Genomic DNA, 17909 nt, shown 5'->3' with positions numbered 1-17909 from the left:
AATAAACTTACAATAATTGCAACATCCACATTTTAACATACCCCCAGTTCTATAATTACTATGTAAGTCTCTCTCAATAATTTTTTTAAGATTAAAGCCTCTTTTATAAATTATTTTAGGTGCTTCTGGGACTTTGTCTCTAATTTAGGCATTATCAATAAGCACAGCCCAATGTTTACATAAAATATTCGCTATTTATTTTGCATCAAGTGAAAATTAAGTACTGAAAGTTAATGCAAAGTTAACATCATTTTTATCAGTTTGAACACTGTTAGGTAATGTTAAATTGTCTAGCCCTTCCTCTTCTGCTTGTGTAAGACTGCACAATATAGGTCTAAACCAAGTACCAACCTGATATACGCTTGTGGGTAACCTCAGATATCAATTCATCAATTAATTTTAATGGGTATTCACGAGCTAGGAACATTTCTTTAAGCAAAAGACATTAATCTAAAAATCTTGTTCTAGTGTGGCCATACGGGCTGCCTGTATAAGTTGTCCCTTTACAACACAATGCTTTTGGTAATATGGATAAGTACTTTTGAAATGTAAAAAACAGAGTATGTAGGTTTACGATATATTCTTGCAGTGTAACATTGATTAACCCTGTCTTTAGTTAATAAAACATCCAAAAATTCTATAAATTCACTATTAAATTCTAATGTGAATTTCAAAATGCTGGTCATCTCTGTCAGTATCTGAACAAATTCGGAAACATGAGTTTCATCACCATTAAACACAACAAATATATCATCTAGATAGCGTGTATACCATACAACATGCGGTTTAAAATAGTCCTGGCAGAATAACATTTCATTTTCCCAGTACGCCATGACACAATTAGCAAAGCTAACTAAATGAGTTAAATGATTCCTTGTAAAAAATATATCTTGATTCATAGCCACCGTATCTAAATAAAAAGTATGTGTCTGTGACAAATCTATCCACCTTCTATCAGCACTGCCTTTGTATAAATATCCCCTGCTGATCTGTGCAGTTATTATGACTATTAGAGGACTATGAAAAAGGACATCACTTTACATTTCCAAGGCTTAAAAGTGAACTGAATTTTTTTCAGATTAGTCTGTTATAAAACATCTGAGACAGCTACAGAAAGAGTATTTTAAATAAAAAACGCTACAGTGGCAATTATTCACACACTGCACATATCAGTTATAGCTCTAGTATACGATTCTTAACTGATCTCAGGTTTATCACTCTAAATGCATATCACCTGGAAAACAAAGAGCATGAAAAATGCATTGCAATTTCAGAACAATAATTAGCCTTCTATGTAGCTTCCTTCTTAGAACAAGAGTTTTAGTTTTGGGAAGGAACCAACTGTTCAGCTGTTGAAATGTAATTCTCATTTTTCTTAAGTGCAAAATTCCATGCAAAAAAGTAAGTAATTATCAGGTAGTGGTAAGTTAAATATTATATCATCATTTTCCTTGTAGAAGCTACAGTTACTGTCTTCAGCATATAAGGAAATGGGTGAATGTATACGCTTTTTCTAGTGCATTACAGTGAGATTATTTTTGTCTTTAACATCATATGCTGTGATACTTCTGAACCCTGAAACCCACCTGGATCAGTAATAGCTGAGCATCTACACATTGCATAACTGGGTACCCATGCTGGAGCTGAGCACCGCTGTTTGTTTTTGTTTATTTCTTCCATTTCTGTGTGATCAACAAAGAAAATATAACCTTTGTAGAAGTAAATAAACAAGTCTGGAACATTTTAGCAACCATTCTTCAATAAATGCAAATGTAGGCACACAGAAATTAAGTAGCAATTTGGTTTTGCCATACATATTCACGCCATTATTTTTTTATTTGCCACTTCCTAATACGACTGCTGTTTAGCTTGTGCTTATCTGTGTCTCCTTACTATAAAAATGGTCATAATGCTGCCTCTCTTTTAATCCAAGCATCCAATAAAGTGTAATCTGGAGATGCAGGTACTGACAGTTATTATAAAGAAAGAAATAGACTGGATATGGAAAAATATAACTTATCCCTTTCATATACAAAACTGCTGGCCAAATTAAAGGATGCAGATTCTATAAAGGACCTTAAGAGAGTCAGGATTACTAGAGCCACATAAACTATCACTTCATTCTTTCTTCCTTTCAGTCTGTACCATTGATGTCTGCATCCCTTCTTCTCCTTCTCCATTATAGACTGGCATCTTAAAGTCAGACACCAGCTTACTGCAAGATGGTTTAGCCCATAACTGAAGAAACTATTAACCTTATGATTTGTTGGTCTGGTACTGTGTAGCTGGCTTACTCTAATGTCTGGTATTCCTTCATCTCTGGGTCAGTTTGGAGCTGCACTGCTTAACTTCAGAACCTACAAACTGCATTAAAGCTAAATAATGACTTTGTGGTTACAGTGGGACTTGCCACGGACCACAGAACAATACCAATCTACAAGTGATATACTTATGCTGATTTATTCAAGGCTAGCATCACAGAGCAGTTGCAGGGACAGGTGGTTGCAAACATTTTAAAGTATTTGGCTGAAGTGGGGCCACAACAATTGTTACTGCTATCCATTAATACAGTATTTTGACTGCTCTGAAGAACTTTAGCAAACCTAAGAGAAAATAATGACAATGCACTGGTTATGCCCCTGTACAAACCCAGACTAATCAAAAATGGCATTCCTATCATCATCACTGCAGACCCAGTATTTCTCATCCAGTACTTTTACTTTCATGGACTAGTCCATATCTGTTCCTTATTCTATCCTAAAAAAAAAAAAAAAAACATTTCCTTGAGAATAAAGTCTCTAGCAAATTTATGTAATGTTCTGTAATAATTTGTGTATTCAACGATTGAAATGTTATGTAATAATCTGCAAATAACTTCTGTACATGCATTATATGTTAATCATTTTATGTTAATCTTTTTATGTTAATCTTTTTATGTTAATCTTCTTTATGTGGAGCTTATCTCCCCGGGCCTCTACTGAAAATGGACATACATCCAGTTAGACTAGCCCGGTCAACAAATGTAAAATAAATAAATAAAAATAAACTTGCCATGACAATTGTTGCAGAACTGGTTTGTGGCTGTAGCATCAAAAACTTACTGCTTTCAATATATCTGTGGAAAATTATATTAATATTTTGCTTGACTTACATGAATACTGTTCCAGTGACTTATCCAGTGTGATGTGCTTGTGCATGCCGAAATCAGCACAAACACTTCACTTAGAAATACTCACAGTTTATCATTACATACTAGTATAGTTGTATCCAGACCATTCCAGAAACCAGCACGAACACTTATTTATTTATTATTATTTATTTCCAGTTTGATTACCGGGGAAGTCCACTGGGCCAGAACGTACCCATTTTCAGTGGAGGCCCGGGGAGAAAAGCTCCAAAAGCAAAGCAAATACAATCTAAGTTACATAGTGTAAAAGATAGTAATAAAATATAAACATTTGGAATAACATTACATTGAATACAGTTAGTAAAAAAGCAAATACACACAGTATACTTCAAACAACATCATTCAGGAAGGTAGATACAATAGATTTAGTAGTTTCCTTTAAGTAGCAGGTTTGACTGTATGAAAAGAAGGTCTAAGGTTACATGCTATTTACAATATTTACATATGAGGAGTAGAGAGAGAGAAAGTACATAAACTGAGAGTAGAATATAGTTTGATCAAGCAGTGATCGAGAGAGAAAAAGAGAAGAAAAGAAGATAGTATTAGGGCAGAGTAAAGAGAAAGGATGTAGAGGGTTCAAGGGGAATTTATGTAGATTTATGTAGGATGTAAGCAGTTGCACTTATGTTTAGAGGATAAGTAAGAGAAAAGTTGGATTTTGAAGGCTTCAGTGTTAGATGTTGTTCTAAGAGAAGAAGGGAGAGAGTTCCATTTCCTGCCAAGAGAGTAGGAGAGAAGGAGCTGGCCAGCAGGGCGATTGGGTTTGTGGATGGTGATTAAATTTTGGTGTTCATATCTAAGAGATCTGTTTGGGGTGTATGGCGGAAGGATGTTTGCTAGGGCTGGGCATTTTTCAGGGTAGAATATTAATTTGTGAGCAGTGGTTAGTTGGAGGTAGTCTAGGTAGTTAGGGAGTTCTAGCCAGTTCATAGTTTGTAGGGAAAGACAATGGTGAGAAGAGGTTTTAGATTTGGTAGCAAATTTAGAGATTTTATTATAGCAGATTTCGAGTTTAGTGGAGATGGAAGAAGACAGGTTAGTAAGGAGAGGGGCTCCATATAGTAGAGATGGTAGAAGATAGGTAATTGCTAAGGAATGTCTAGCGGAGTTGGAGAGAAAGCAGTTGTTCTTATAGAGCATACCTAGCTTTTGGTGGGTTTTCTTTATCTTTTGTTGTATATGGCTATCAAATTTGAGGTGCTCGTCTATAGTGATGCCAAGGAGTTTTGCAGATGGGACCACCTCTATGGTTGACTTTGTTTGGCTTATGATTTTGAATGCTGTTTTATCAAATGTGCAAGCCCTGGAGGGAGCGAAGAGAAGAATTTTGGATTTATTAGAGTTTAGAGAGAGAAATACTTAGAAATACTCACAGTTCATCATTACATACTAGTATAGTTATCCAGAACATTTCAGAAACCAGCACAAACACTTCACTTAGAAATACTCACAGTTCATCATTACATACTAGTATAGTTATCCAGAACATTCCAGAAACCAGCACAAATACTTCACTTAGAAATACTCACAGTTCATCATTACATACTATTATAGTTGTATCCAGACCACTTAGATGTTACAACTAAAATTAATGTCAGTTAAAAATAGACACAAATAGATAACATCTACTTATAAAGTTTGGTCTTTAAATGCACAAATTAGGTAGATAAGTCCAAGTCCTGGTTATGTAAGGAACTAGATCACCATCCTCCCAGAAGAAACAAAAAAATATTGTGTTCAGGAAGGGAATATAAAACCTGGGTATATTTTTGTGGTATGTGTAAATGTGTTATATGTGGTACAATGTTTCATTAAAAATATAATCAGAAGTAGCCCACTAAGGCACAAGACAATTGCTCTGAGAAAGTATTATTCATTATAGTCCAAGTTAAGGAACATCTTTGTCTAGTACCATTAAAAGACAATAAAAATCAGGCAGGTAATTATTGGGTGACACTCTACCCATAGTGTATTTATAAATATCAGAAAACAACTACAGAAACTGGAGAAGAAACCCCAAAAGCTAAAATAAAGAAAGGATGAAATCCCTTATTAAAAAAATATTTGAACAAGTCAGGTTGTTAAGACAGACGTTGAATGGAATTTCACAGCAACATTCAATATATTCTAAACATGTCATAGAAAATATTTGGCTTCTATACAGGATATATATCACAAAGGAGCATCCAAGATCAGAAAAACCATAACCATAAGACTATCTGCTAATATTTTGGGGAACAGTTTTCTATATTAATAAGGGATACTGGAGAGAAGTCAGATGCAGCCATCAAATGTGGTTTAATTTACACAAATGGCAAATGATGTATTCAAAGAAAGGAGAAAGGTCATAACCATTTGTCTAGAATGAACATGAACATGTTATAGAAAATAAGGAGATGTGTCAGAACATAAGTAATACAATGCCCTTGGTAGTCAGTCATGAGCCGAAGATTTTTCTTTGGAAAGCTTCTTAATATGAGGCTTACCTGAGACTCTCTAACAGGAAATTAAGAGTTATTGAGCTAAATGTGTGGAAATCATATCAGAGTTAGCAGAATCATTAAAAGCTTGTGGATAAGTCTTAATATATTCTAAAATAAATGAAAATCTAGTACAGCCAGGACTAAAGGATGCCGTAATACCGTAAAGCCTGGGTATTTCTTGAGTAGTTAGTAACCTGTCTACATTATACCATCTAGCAAACAAATTTTGTTAAAAAAGTTTTTTTCAAAGTATTTTTCACTCATAATTTAAGGACTTGTTCTCTCACGTCTGTTTGAATAATTTTGTTTGTCAAGCTACAAGTTAATAATGAATCACAGCACAGTGATTGATGACTGGCTCTATATACTGAATGCATCCTTCTAGCAAATGCTAAGTGTGAATGCTCGTGTTTAGTGACCAGTCCTAAATATCACACTAAAGTTTGAACAGTTCTGAGTCTTGCTTATAGGACTAGGGAGCTAAAGAAGCTCAAGGGAAGCCCATCTGATGACTATGCTTGTGATGCTGCCACTTTCCAGATTAATTAATTCTCTTACTGTTAGCTTTTAGATGTAGCGCTACATGTTCATCTATAAACTTTGTTGAATCCCTTCTTCTTGGGATTGCTCACACAGACATGTGAAGAAACTGCTATATTATTAGAACAATAGTGACATGAGCTGGGACAGCTGAAACTATGCCCTCAGTCACCTGGTTTAAAATAAAGAAATTGAGTTTTGCATGTTGTAAATATAGAGAGAAAGCAAAAAAAATGTGGAATTAGTCTTATTATTATTGATCACAGCCTGCAAAAGCCAAAATATTAGGATACCTCACAACTATCTGAAACAGAAAGTTGTACTTCAGAATTCTGAACAAACATAGCAATTTTTGATCTAATAGTGCCATCCTGTGTATAGAATATTTATCAGTGTGTACATATCACTCTCTCTTTTAGAGTCATCTAGCCTCAAGTTTTAAAAGTAATTTCTGACAAAATGTTCCCTGTTCTGTCCATTAACTGTCAATGGTTCATTCCAACAATCTACCTTTCAGACCACTGTCAATGGTTCATTCCAACAATCTGCCTTTCAGACCAGTATTACTGTCTCTCATGCATTTTCGGGCTTCACTGTATTACATTTTTCACTAAACCAGAGCGATTTGTTGGCACTGCTCATTTCCATGATTCTGTTCAACAGCATGAACATTTATTTAATTTGAGTATATCACATTTTCCATGTGCACATTTTATTGAAATGCCCTATTCTTGTGCAGATTTTGGAAACTTAAAAGCTGGACAGTACCTCTTTTTATGCTTCTAGCAACATCTGCTACAAGCTTGAAACAAAACTGTGAGATTAGTCTTATTTCTATTTTGCATTGTCACATTGCTCCTTTTTTCATATCCATTACTTTTCCAACACATCCTGACTTAATTTCTCATTTTTGTTTTATTATTTGACTCATAATTTTGTTTATGCACAAGTATTTTCTCAGTTAATTCCTTTAAATGTATACTGTTAATTTCACTTGTTCTGCACGTCATTCACAGCTTTTGATAAAGTTAAGTATGCTTTTTCTTACTAGCATGACCTTGTTTCATCATTTCTCATTCCACAGGTTCATAGCTAATTACTAGGCTAGCTACTCCTGTGGCCCATTTTAAGCCTAGCCAATTTACCTTACAAGGATGAGAATCAAACCTTGTACTTTGTGTCGATGAGGCAAATACCTCAACCATTATACCAACCCCCAGTCCCATTATATCACCCCAGATGGGACTCAAACCCACAATCTCTGGCTTAGGAAGCCAATACCTTACCCATTAGGCCACTGGGGCCTGATAAGGACAAACAGAGGCCTTGACGAGATTTTAACTCATGACCTTTGTTTTAGTAGACCAGTGCACTAATCCTTGAGCTACAAGGCACACATTTATTATTGTGTCCCTTATTAGTGAATCATATTTCCCGCCAAGCTCACTGTCTTTTGATCTTTTCTTCTGTTCTAGACCTCATGTATCTATAGCCTGTGTAGGACCTTCTGTTTTTGTAAAGAACAAATGTTTAATATATGACAATTTTGTGAGCTGATTTTAATTAAGGGTCTTTTCTCTAATTCCTGTTTTCTATTTTTCTCTTCTTTAAGAAAGGTGTACAAGTTAAATACATTTATGGCTTCTACCCCAACAGAATACAGGAGTGTGGCACACTGATCTTTTTCATACTTTTCAACTAATATTCTTACTGAAAGAGATAAATCCCATTTCTAAATCCAGAGCTTCTAATTTTCAACCAAACTTCCTTGTAATGAAAGAATTCCAGGAGAGTACAACTGAGACATATGTCAACTGATAATTAGACTGATGTAGCTCAAGAGACTGTTGACAGCAAATTTATTTATCAACCAATGCAGATATATTTCCTCACTGTCTTATACTATGACATGTTGAAAGGACCAATAAAAAGCACACAGAGGGAAGAAATTCAATCTAACCTCTAGGAGATCTATATTTGAACTGATAAATCTATAATTTCAGCGTATCGGATGACATGCAAATCACTTTATCTAACGCTTTAGCCTTAAAGATATATACCATATATGTATACCAGTATTTGGTTATGGTCACAACTAACAGCCAGGTCCAGAGTTGATATTCATTTGGAGTAGCTACTGTAAAGCATCATCATGCATACAAGGTAATTATAGCATTATGCATATAATTCACACTGTTATAGGTTCAACTATATCCATACTTATTCCAGCAATTTAAATGACTCAGCAAGGTTTTACTTATCTAGTTATTGGTGCACATCAAGGCAACAAGTACCTTATGAAAGGTTATAGAGTTGGGCCTCCTTTCTAGCATTCCTTACCTAAAATTAGCACTGTTCTCAGAGCCATTTGAAACTAAATGTGACATACATTGATTCGACCTTAGAAAAGAGGCTGTTACTGTATCATGAGACTATGGATACTAAATGCTTTACCATATTTCTTTGTATTAGTTGTACAGATATCCCAAAAAGGGCAGTGGGGATACTGGACAATATTTGCTGTTTAGTTTCAATATGGCTTACTGAAGAGCAGCTCATTTACCATGCATGGGAGGGTAATCACTTTATTGTACTAGACATACTCAAAGATATTTATTTTATTTGTCTTTTTTGACTGGGAAAACTCCAGCTGGGTAAAACCCATTTTCAGCAGAGGGCCAGGAGAAAAGCTCCCTATTTAAGTTACACGTGATGTACATTAATAATTGCAGGGTAAAAACATCTATATATGAGCTTATTTACATGACTGTTAAATATATTTTAATATTTTTGAAGTGAACATAGTATTTTCACATAAGAAACAAGAGATGAATTAAAAATAAAATACAATAACATTTAATGTATTTATAGTATGGTGTTTGAAGGGAAAATATCAAACTGGGGTGTTTTTGAGTTTAGTAATAATTTACATAGGTAGTGGAATAGTGAGAAAGTTTTGGTGCACCACTAAGGCACTTGACAATGTCATAATAGGAGATTTCAAACCTCTCAACATCACATTTCTTTCCACAGCAGTAACAAAATATGATGCTGTATAGGGTCATTAGAATTACCGTATATTATATGAATTATAAATTCCAGGAAAAAAAGCTTCATGATCAAAACAGATGCCTCTGTTTCTCTAGAACTGTAGACCTAAGGTGAGAAGTATGATGAACAGTTTTCTATCTTTCAGGAAAAAATACAATGCATTTCATTTTTACAGTCGTAGGAAGGTGATATAAGCTATACTTAGCAGTATCCTAAAATAAGCAAGATTATACTCTTAGAGCCTTCTGGATGTCTCTGTTTTGGCATTGCCATTAGTATCATCAGAGGGAAGAAATCCATAAAATATAATCATTAAAAATGAAACTCCATTGGTATTTTGAGCAAGAAAGGATGCTTTCCTTTCTTTTAGATACTGGAAAGTGATGTTACCTGTTTTCCAAGTGTTACTGTTAAAAAGTGGTACTTGTCATGGGTAGCAGGTGCAAATGATGGAAAAAACAAGTGTTGTAATATGATGGATAATTGCTTTTGCATTTCAGTGTTGTAGTCATTTAATCTACATACGGTGTCACATGACACATGCCATTTATTATCAGAGCCTTCCATGGCATTGCTGATCATAGATTGGATAGCAGCAGTCATGTGTTCACAGACAATATCTAAAAATAATCTCCTCAGGCTGCTGAAGGGCTTCAAAGTACAATAAACACACAGTTACAAAAAAACCCAGAAGTCCAACGTCCGATGAATACTTTTAATCGAGAACCAATACAAATAAAATCACAAAGCTTTCGAGTAAAAACTCTTCTTCAAATGCACTTGAAGAAGAGTTTTTAGTCAAAAGCTTTGGGAGGGGGTATTAATAGTAGATGATTAAGGATATAGGTTAGTTAGAGGAGCAGTGTTGGGGATGAAAGAGAAAGATAGGGATAAGAAAGGTGAAAACTTCAGGGTGATCGATAGAGAGATTGGCAATGGAAGACCGAAAGAAAGTTAGGTTTAGTCAAGATGGGAACATAAAGACCTTTTGGGGGGTTAAACAAATAAAACAAAAATTCAAAACAATTGTGTATTATATACAGTTGTTCAACAAACATGGGAAACTCAGACCATATTACACAGCTTGCCTCAGACACACTACTAGTTGCCAGACTAAGGGTATCTAAGGTTGAAAAGAAGGTTGGGTACTTACTGATTCAAGGGGTATGTCCCAGTGTATTAATCCTACTATGATGGAGCATTGTCAGTGCCTAAACAAAGCTCCACTGCCCCCTGCTGAGACATAAAACATAGCAAGCTTCTTGGATAATGTTATTTAAACTTGCATCTAGCCACAGTGACAGGGAGAATGTTAACGTCTACCTTTACAGGCTGAAATAAAATATGTTAACAACTCATTTCCACATTACCATGCCTGCCGTATGGCATAGCTGCAGACTTTTTTACAGCAATTACTTACATCCTGCAATGGGTTCTGCAGTAATCAGTAACACTAGATATACTATCAAAACTTTCCTGGATAGTGATCAAAGCATGTTCTTTATCTTAAAATATAGGGACAGCCCAGCCAAAACATTACCAACTTATTTTGCTTCTGTTCTTTCAAAATCACATTATTTGCCAGGGTACTGCTCAGACTATCTAAGATGACAAGCTTGATGCTGCAGTAGTTTAACTAATACAAAAGTGGAGTCTATATCTGTTCTAATTATGGGTCTGTGTGTTTCACTGGGCAAAGATGCAACAAGCTCCACAAATGGCACTACTTGTCCACTTCCAAAACAAGATTCTGAATATTGACACTTCATCTTGCATGTACCAGAGAAGTATTATATAACCGACCAGTCTGATGGCATGTTTAAACTATTATATGCTTCACTTGTAGCCCAAGTCTGCACTAATGCACCAATTTCTGTCTCATTTGAACTCTTCAGAGGTACTTGTCAGGGTTCCCCTTACAGCTGTCCTTAAATCATGCATCATACTTCAGGGATAATGCAGTCCATAGAGGTGCTAAGACTAACCTTTGGAATGTTTATACCTGTAGCTTATAAACAGTGAGTTGTGTCTTATAGACAACAAACTTCCGTATCGGTCTTCCAGCACTTTTCAACATCTTACAGCAATTTGGTACATGTTAGAGATGTCATTTAATAACAGGAAATCACTTTTCTTTTAAATAAGTGCATACAGGAGTAATCAGATAATCTCAGAAACCTTTAGTCTAGACTTTTATCTCAGAAACACAAATATTTAGGTATTCACTAGATCACCCGATGTCAAGAGAGAATTAATGTATAGTAACTTTTCATCCTTATAACAGGAGCTGAAAACCGGAAGGGGCTATGTTGTTATTCTTATCAAAAGTCTTGAGTATTAAAAGTATATTTTTGTCAAACCAGCAAAGCTATTTAGTATTTTTGTACATACATGGAATTCTTATTGAGTGGACCAATTCCAGAAGTTAGAAATTTCTCTGCAATGGAAAAGGCATCCACCACTTTTCAGTAGGAAGAAACCATACCACAGGCTCCCACACAGAAGAGTAAACTTGGCTCTCTAATTTACACTTATATGCCCTGACAGCATCTTGTAAGACTTCATAACAGCATAGCAAATCATAAATCATACAAAATATGTGCAGAAATGCATCTAATACATGGCACAACCTTTAAAACAATGAGTCCTTTGAACATTCAACCTGTGGAATTAATTAAAGTCTGAGAATATTCTCTGAGAATGTATATGTATACTTGTCATGATAGAGTCATGGGGCATACTTGGTAGGATTTAGGGCACATTAAGGTTGGAATACATGTAGTCTTTGGAGTAACCAGTAGGCAGTGAAAGTGTTTTACTGGACTGAGCAGTAGAATATAACTTCCTTTGTACTTAGGAACTATAGTAGACTTTTTATCCTGGCAACTCTATTTCTCAGTGATAGCAACTTCTACTGATAGCTATTCTTCTAACAGCCAAATTAAATTATGGCTATCATAATCTCTGAAAGCCAGAACAAAATTACAGTAGACTTGCAGAGAATGGCCAAAGAAGCCATCGTTTCAATTACCACTGTATTTAAATACTTCTCCAGAGTTGTGTTTGACTTGTTCCAGATGTTTTGCTAATCCTACTTAGATGAAACTGGTTTATTCCATGGACTGTTGGTGTGTAAGTGTTCATACCTTCTGGAATAACTTTCTCAATATTTCCACATTAGCCTTTATGCACTTCGGATTAGTATACAAATGGTAGAACCCCCCTAGTGAAATAAAAAAAAAAAAAACAGGAATTCCTCTGTTAAGACGTGTTGTCCTTTTCAAAATCCAACTGCCACCTTCAAGCACTTGGTTTTGTTTTCTTTAAGGAGTAGTGGCTGTCAGTGCAAAAGGAGGTTAGGTCTCCAGATGTGAGGACATAAAAACATCGGCTTCTACTAGTGGCCGTCAGCTGGAAACAGATGGGTAAGAGTAACATGGGCTGGATCAATGGGGCTGGATTAGACAGATTATTCTCACTCACTCTGATTATCTTCAAGTACAGGAAAGTATTAGAAGGGATTTTGATAGCAAAGAAACTGGAAATCAGGCTCCCCTTATGGTTAGATTTATCAGTTGACTCCGTAGCTCTCAACCTTGTAGCACAAAAAATCTGGACAAAGCCAAATATAATAGGGAGACGAAGCCACAAAAATAGGGACACATTTTAAATATTGCTCTTATAAACTTAGAATGTTGCTAGAATAAAAGGTCATGTGTTACCATACATTTTCTAAAGAATATGGATTCTGAAACTCAAATGGCTGTTATTATTTAGTGGCTTCAATTCTCACTGATTTGCCACAAAAATCCAGAAAATCATAAATGTCATGAGGAACAGACCAAAAATATGAGGCAAAATTCAAATCTGGACATTCTAAAAAAATCTGTAGAGTTGAGAGGTATGGCTGACACCAGTGCATCATGGCTCTCCTAAGCTGTTTTTTCAGTGTATCCTTATGTTTCTATCTGGAGTGTTTGTATGGTGACCTTGCTATTCAACCCTCTCAATGTTGTGAAGATGGTGCTTTCCCACCAGATGTGTACAGGTGAGCTAGAAGTCACCACTGCTGCTGCTGTTAGCAGAGTCAGAATGCTGTAATTTAATGAGCTATAGCCCTTAGCCCTCCTGTGTGTTGATATGCATTTCTAGGCCTGAGTTACAATGAGGTATGGCCACTGGAAGCATCCTGCTGCCCGGCCAGGCATGTCAATGCCTCCTTCCTGCTTGCATTTTCTCTTCCACAATTGCAAATAAGCTCCCTAGTCTATACTAGGGCGTGCTTAACAACCCCAGTTAACACACCATCCCACTCTTTCCCCAGGAAAAGGTGATCAGATGGAGGCTTATCATTCATTCTCCTGCTCATGCCAGCCCCGGCAGGTGCCTGTGCTGCTTATCAAACATGGGTCACCTGGGTTGTAACCACAGAGGCAGCTATGTTCCACAAATCCTGTTTATCAAAGGCTGCTTATCAAACATGGGTCACCTGGGTTGTAACCACAGAGACAGCTATGTTCCACAAATCCTCTTTATCAAAGGCTGCTTATCAAACATGGGCCACCTGGGTTGTAACCACAGAGGCAGCTATGTTCCACAAATCCTGTTTATCAAAGGCTGCTTACCAAACATGAGTCACCTGGGTTGTAACCACAGAGGCAGTTATGTTCCACAAATCCTGTTTATCAAAGGCTGCTTATCAAACATGGGTCACCTGGGTTGTAACCATAGAGGCAGCTATGTTCCACAAATCCTGTTTATCAAAGGCTGCTTATCAAACATGGGTCACCTGGGTCGTAACCACAGAGGCAGCTATGTTCCACAAATCCTGTTTATCAAAGGCTGCTTATCAAACATGGGTCACCTGGGTTGTAACCACAGAGGCAGCTATGTTCCACAAATCCTGTTTATCAAAGGCTGCTTACCAAACATGGGTCACCTGGGTTGTAACCATAGAGGCAGCTATGTTCCACAAATCCTGTTTATCAAAGGCTGCTTATCAAACATGGGTCACCTGGGTTGTAACCACAGAGGCAGCTATGTTCCACAAATCCTGTTTATCAAAGGCTGCTTACCAAACATGGGTCACCTGGGTTGTAACCATAGAGGCAGCTATGTTCCACAAATCCTGTTTATCAAAGGCTGCTTATCAAACATGGGTCACCTGGGTTGTAACCACAGAGGCAGCTATGTTCCACAAATCCTGTTTATCAAAGGCTGCTTATCAAACATGGGTCACCTGGGTTGTAACCACAGAGGCAGCTATGTTCCACAAATCCTGTATATCAAAGGCTGCTTATCAAACATGTGTCACCTGGGTTGTAACCACAGAAGCAGCTATGTTCCACAAATCCTGTTTATCAAAGGCTGCTTATCAAAAATGGGTCACCTGGGTTGTAACCACAGAGGCAGCTATGTTCCACAAATCCTGTTTATCAAAAGCTGCTTACCAGACATGGGTCACCTGGGTTGTAACCACAGAGGCAGCGATGTTCCACAAATCCTGTTTATCAAAGGCTGCTTATCAAACATGTGTCACCTGGGTTGTAACCACAGAGGCAGCTATGTTCCACAAATCCTGTTTATCAAAGGCTGCTTACCAAACATGGGTCACCTGGGTTGTAACCACAGAGGCAGCTATGTTCCACAAATCCTGTTTATCAAAGGCTGCTTATCAAACATGGGTCACCTGGGTTGTAACCACAGAGGCAGCTATGTTCCACAAATCCTGTTTATCAAAGGCTGCTTATCAAACATGGGTCACCTGGGTTGTAACCACAGAGGCAGCTATGTTCCACAAATCCTGTTTATCAAAGGCTGCTTACCAAACATGGGTCACCTGGGTTGTAACCACAGAGGCAGCTATGTTCCACAAATCCTGTTTATCAAAGGCTGCTTATCAAACATGGGTCACCTGGGTTGTTACCACAGAGGCAGCTATGTTCCACAAATCCTGTTTATCAAAGGCTGCTTATCAAACATGGGTCACCTGGGTTGTAACCACAGAGGCAGCTATGTTCCACAAATCCTGTTTATCAAAGGCTGCTTATCAAACATGGGTCACCTGGGTTGTAACCACAGAGGCAGCTATGTTCCACAAATCCTGTTTAGCAAAGGCTGCTTATCAAACATGGGTCACCTGGGTTGTAACCATAGAGGCAGCTATGTTCCACAAATCCTGTTTAGCAAAGGCTGCTTATCAAACATGGGTCACCTGGGTTGTAACCACAGAGGCAGCTATGTTCCACAAATCCTGTTTATCAAAGGCTGCTTATCAAACATGGGTCACCTGGGTTGTAACCACAGAGGCAGCTATGTTCCACAAATCCTGTTTATCAAAGGCTGCTTACCAAACATGGGTCACCTGGGTTGTAACCATAGAGGCAGCTATGTTCCACAAATCCTGTTTATCAAAGGCTGCTTATCAAACATGGGTCACCTGGGTTGTAACCACAGAGGCAGCTATGTTCCACAAATCCTGTTTATCAAAGGCTGCTTATCAAACATGGGTCACCTGGGTTGTAACCACAGAGGCAGCTATGTTCCACAAATCCTGTTTATCAAAGGCTGCTTATCAAACATGGGTCACCTGGGTTGTAACCACAGAGGCAGCTATGTTCCACAAATCCTGTTTATCAAAGGCTGCTTACCAAATATAAGTACTGATGGAAGAGCAGAGCATCACAGAAGTGCCTCCCCACAACAGTTTATAGAATTGCCCCATCCCTCCGGTATGCAGGAAACTTGGAGCTGTTCTCTCTCACATTAGGGCGTCGGAATGCTTCAGGAGCCACAGTACTTGAGGTGGGCTGGAGGTAGCACATTTATCTGGTAACATAGTACAGATGGGATAAATAGGTTTTCTTAATTTTCTTGGTTTTAGAAATCCTAATTTTATCTTCTTACTTTCTTTAATTTTATTGTTCATTTATTTAAATTTATAATGCATTGATTGTAAGGACAGATTTCAGGCATTGTCTGTGAGCAAACATAAAAGGATACCAGTATAACTAATTGCATACCTCTTAACTGTCCAGATTTTAGCAGAATACCCAGATTTTTGTATCCCATTTTTGTTCTGTTTTTAAAAGACCTGTGGTTTTCTGGCAAATCACTGAGCACTGAAGTCACTATATAATGAAAGATATTTCAGTTTCAGACTTCATATCCTACCAAAAATGCATACTAATGCAAAACCTGTTATTATAGCAACTTTCTAAGTTTATGAGAACAATGTTTAAAATGTCTCCCTATCTTTGGGCTTTTGTCCCTTCATTATTTGTGGCTTTATCCATTTTACTTGTGCTAAGAGGTAGAGAGAGATAAGACTAGGCATCTTATTTAATGTACATAATTTTGGTTTTTACTTACCACACCCTCTTTGTTTTTCCCCATTAAGCAGCATATTTTGCTAGTCTAAGTAGTTCATTGACACAAATGTATTATTTCTTAACCTGTAGTTCTGAATTTAACTTCCAGGCAATGATTGAAATAGATTCTTTTGGATAAGCACACAGCCGTTATAATCATATTCAAATAATTTAAGAAATAAATGCATGTATACATGCACAAACATGCATATGTGAAATAAGCACAGGATTTTTTCCAATTCATTTGAAAAAAGGAATCAGACATAATACATAAAAATGCAAATCACATCTATAGAAATATAAATGCAGGTTTGAGATTCTGTGATGATATTACGTAAACTATATGATGAGCAAAAGAATCAGCAAATTAGATGACAGGTATAACTTCTTGCAATATAAAATTCAAATCGGAATGATTATATACACAAATAGTTGCATTGTGTTGTACATAAGTGCATACATCTTTGAAGTCTACTATTACAAACAAAACAAAAAAATCAATACAATGGTCAGCATAGAAAAAAGTAAAATAAAAAGCATGACATCAATAAAATTAAGCAATATATATGTGTATATATATATATATATATATATATATATATACACACACACACACACACACACACACACACACACACACACACACACACACACACACACACACACACACACATATATATATATACACACACACACACACACACACACACACACACACACACACACACATATATATATATATATATATATATATATATATACACACACACACACACACACATACATATATATACACACACACACACACACACACACACACACACACACACACATATATATATATATATATATATATATATATACACACACACACACACACACACACACACACACACACACACACACACATATATATATATATATATATATATATATATATATATATACACACACACACACACACACACACACACACACATATACATATATATATATACACACACACACACACACACACACACACACACACACACACACACACACACACATATATATATATATATATATACACACACACACACACACACACACACATATATATATATATATATATATATATATATCTACACACACACACACACACACACACACACACACACACACACACACACACACACACACACACACACACACACACACACACACACATATACATATGTGCAGTGCTTTCTTATCCTAACAATGACATTTGACTAATACAGCTTGCAAGTTGAAACG

The 17909-nt window shown here is 36.6% G+C and overlaps 1 non-coding gene across 1 annotated transcript; it reads right to left on the bottom strand.

The window, feature by feature from the left end:
• Positions 1–7441: 7441 nt before the first annotated feature.
• On the bottom strand, positions 7442–7514 carry TRNAR-CCU. Its single transcript has one exon. It is a non-coding gene; the product is annotated as a tRNA-Arg (tRNA).
• Positions 7515–17909: the final 10395 nt, after the last annotated feature.

The sequence above is a fragment of the Protopterus annectens genome, chromosome 1.part0 (assembly GCF_019279795.1).
Source record: "Protopterus annectens isolate FY-2018-M chromosome 1.part0, PAN1.0, whole genome shotgun sequence".
NCBI classification, from domain to species: domain Eukaryota; kingdom Metazoa; phylum Chordata; order Ceratodontiformes; family Protopteridae; genus Protopterus; species Protopterus annectens.
This window is presented reverse-complemented; position numbering and strand designations above follow the sequence as displayed.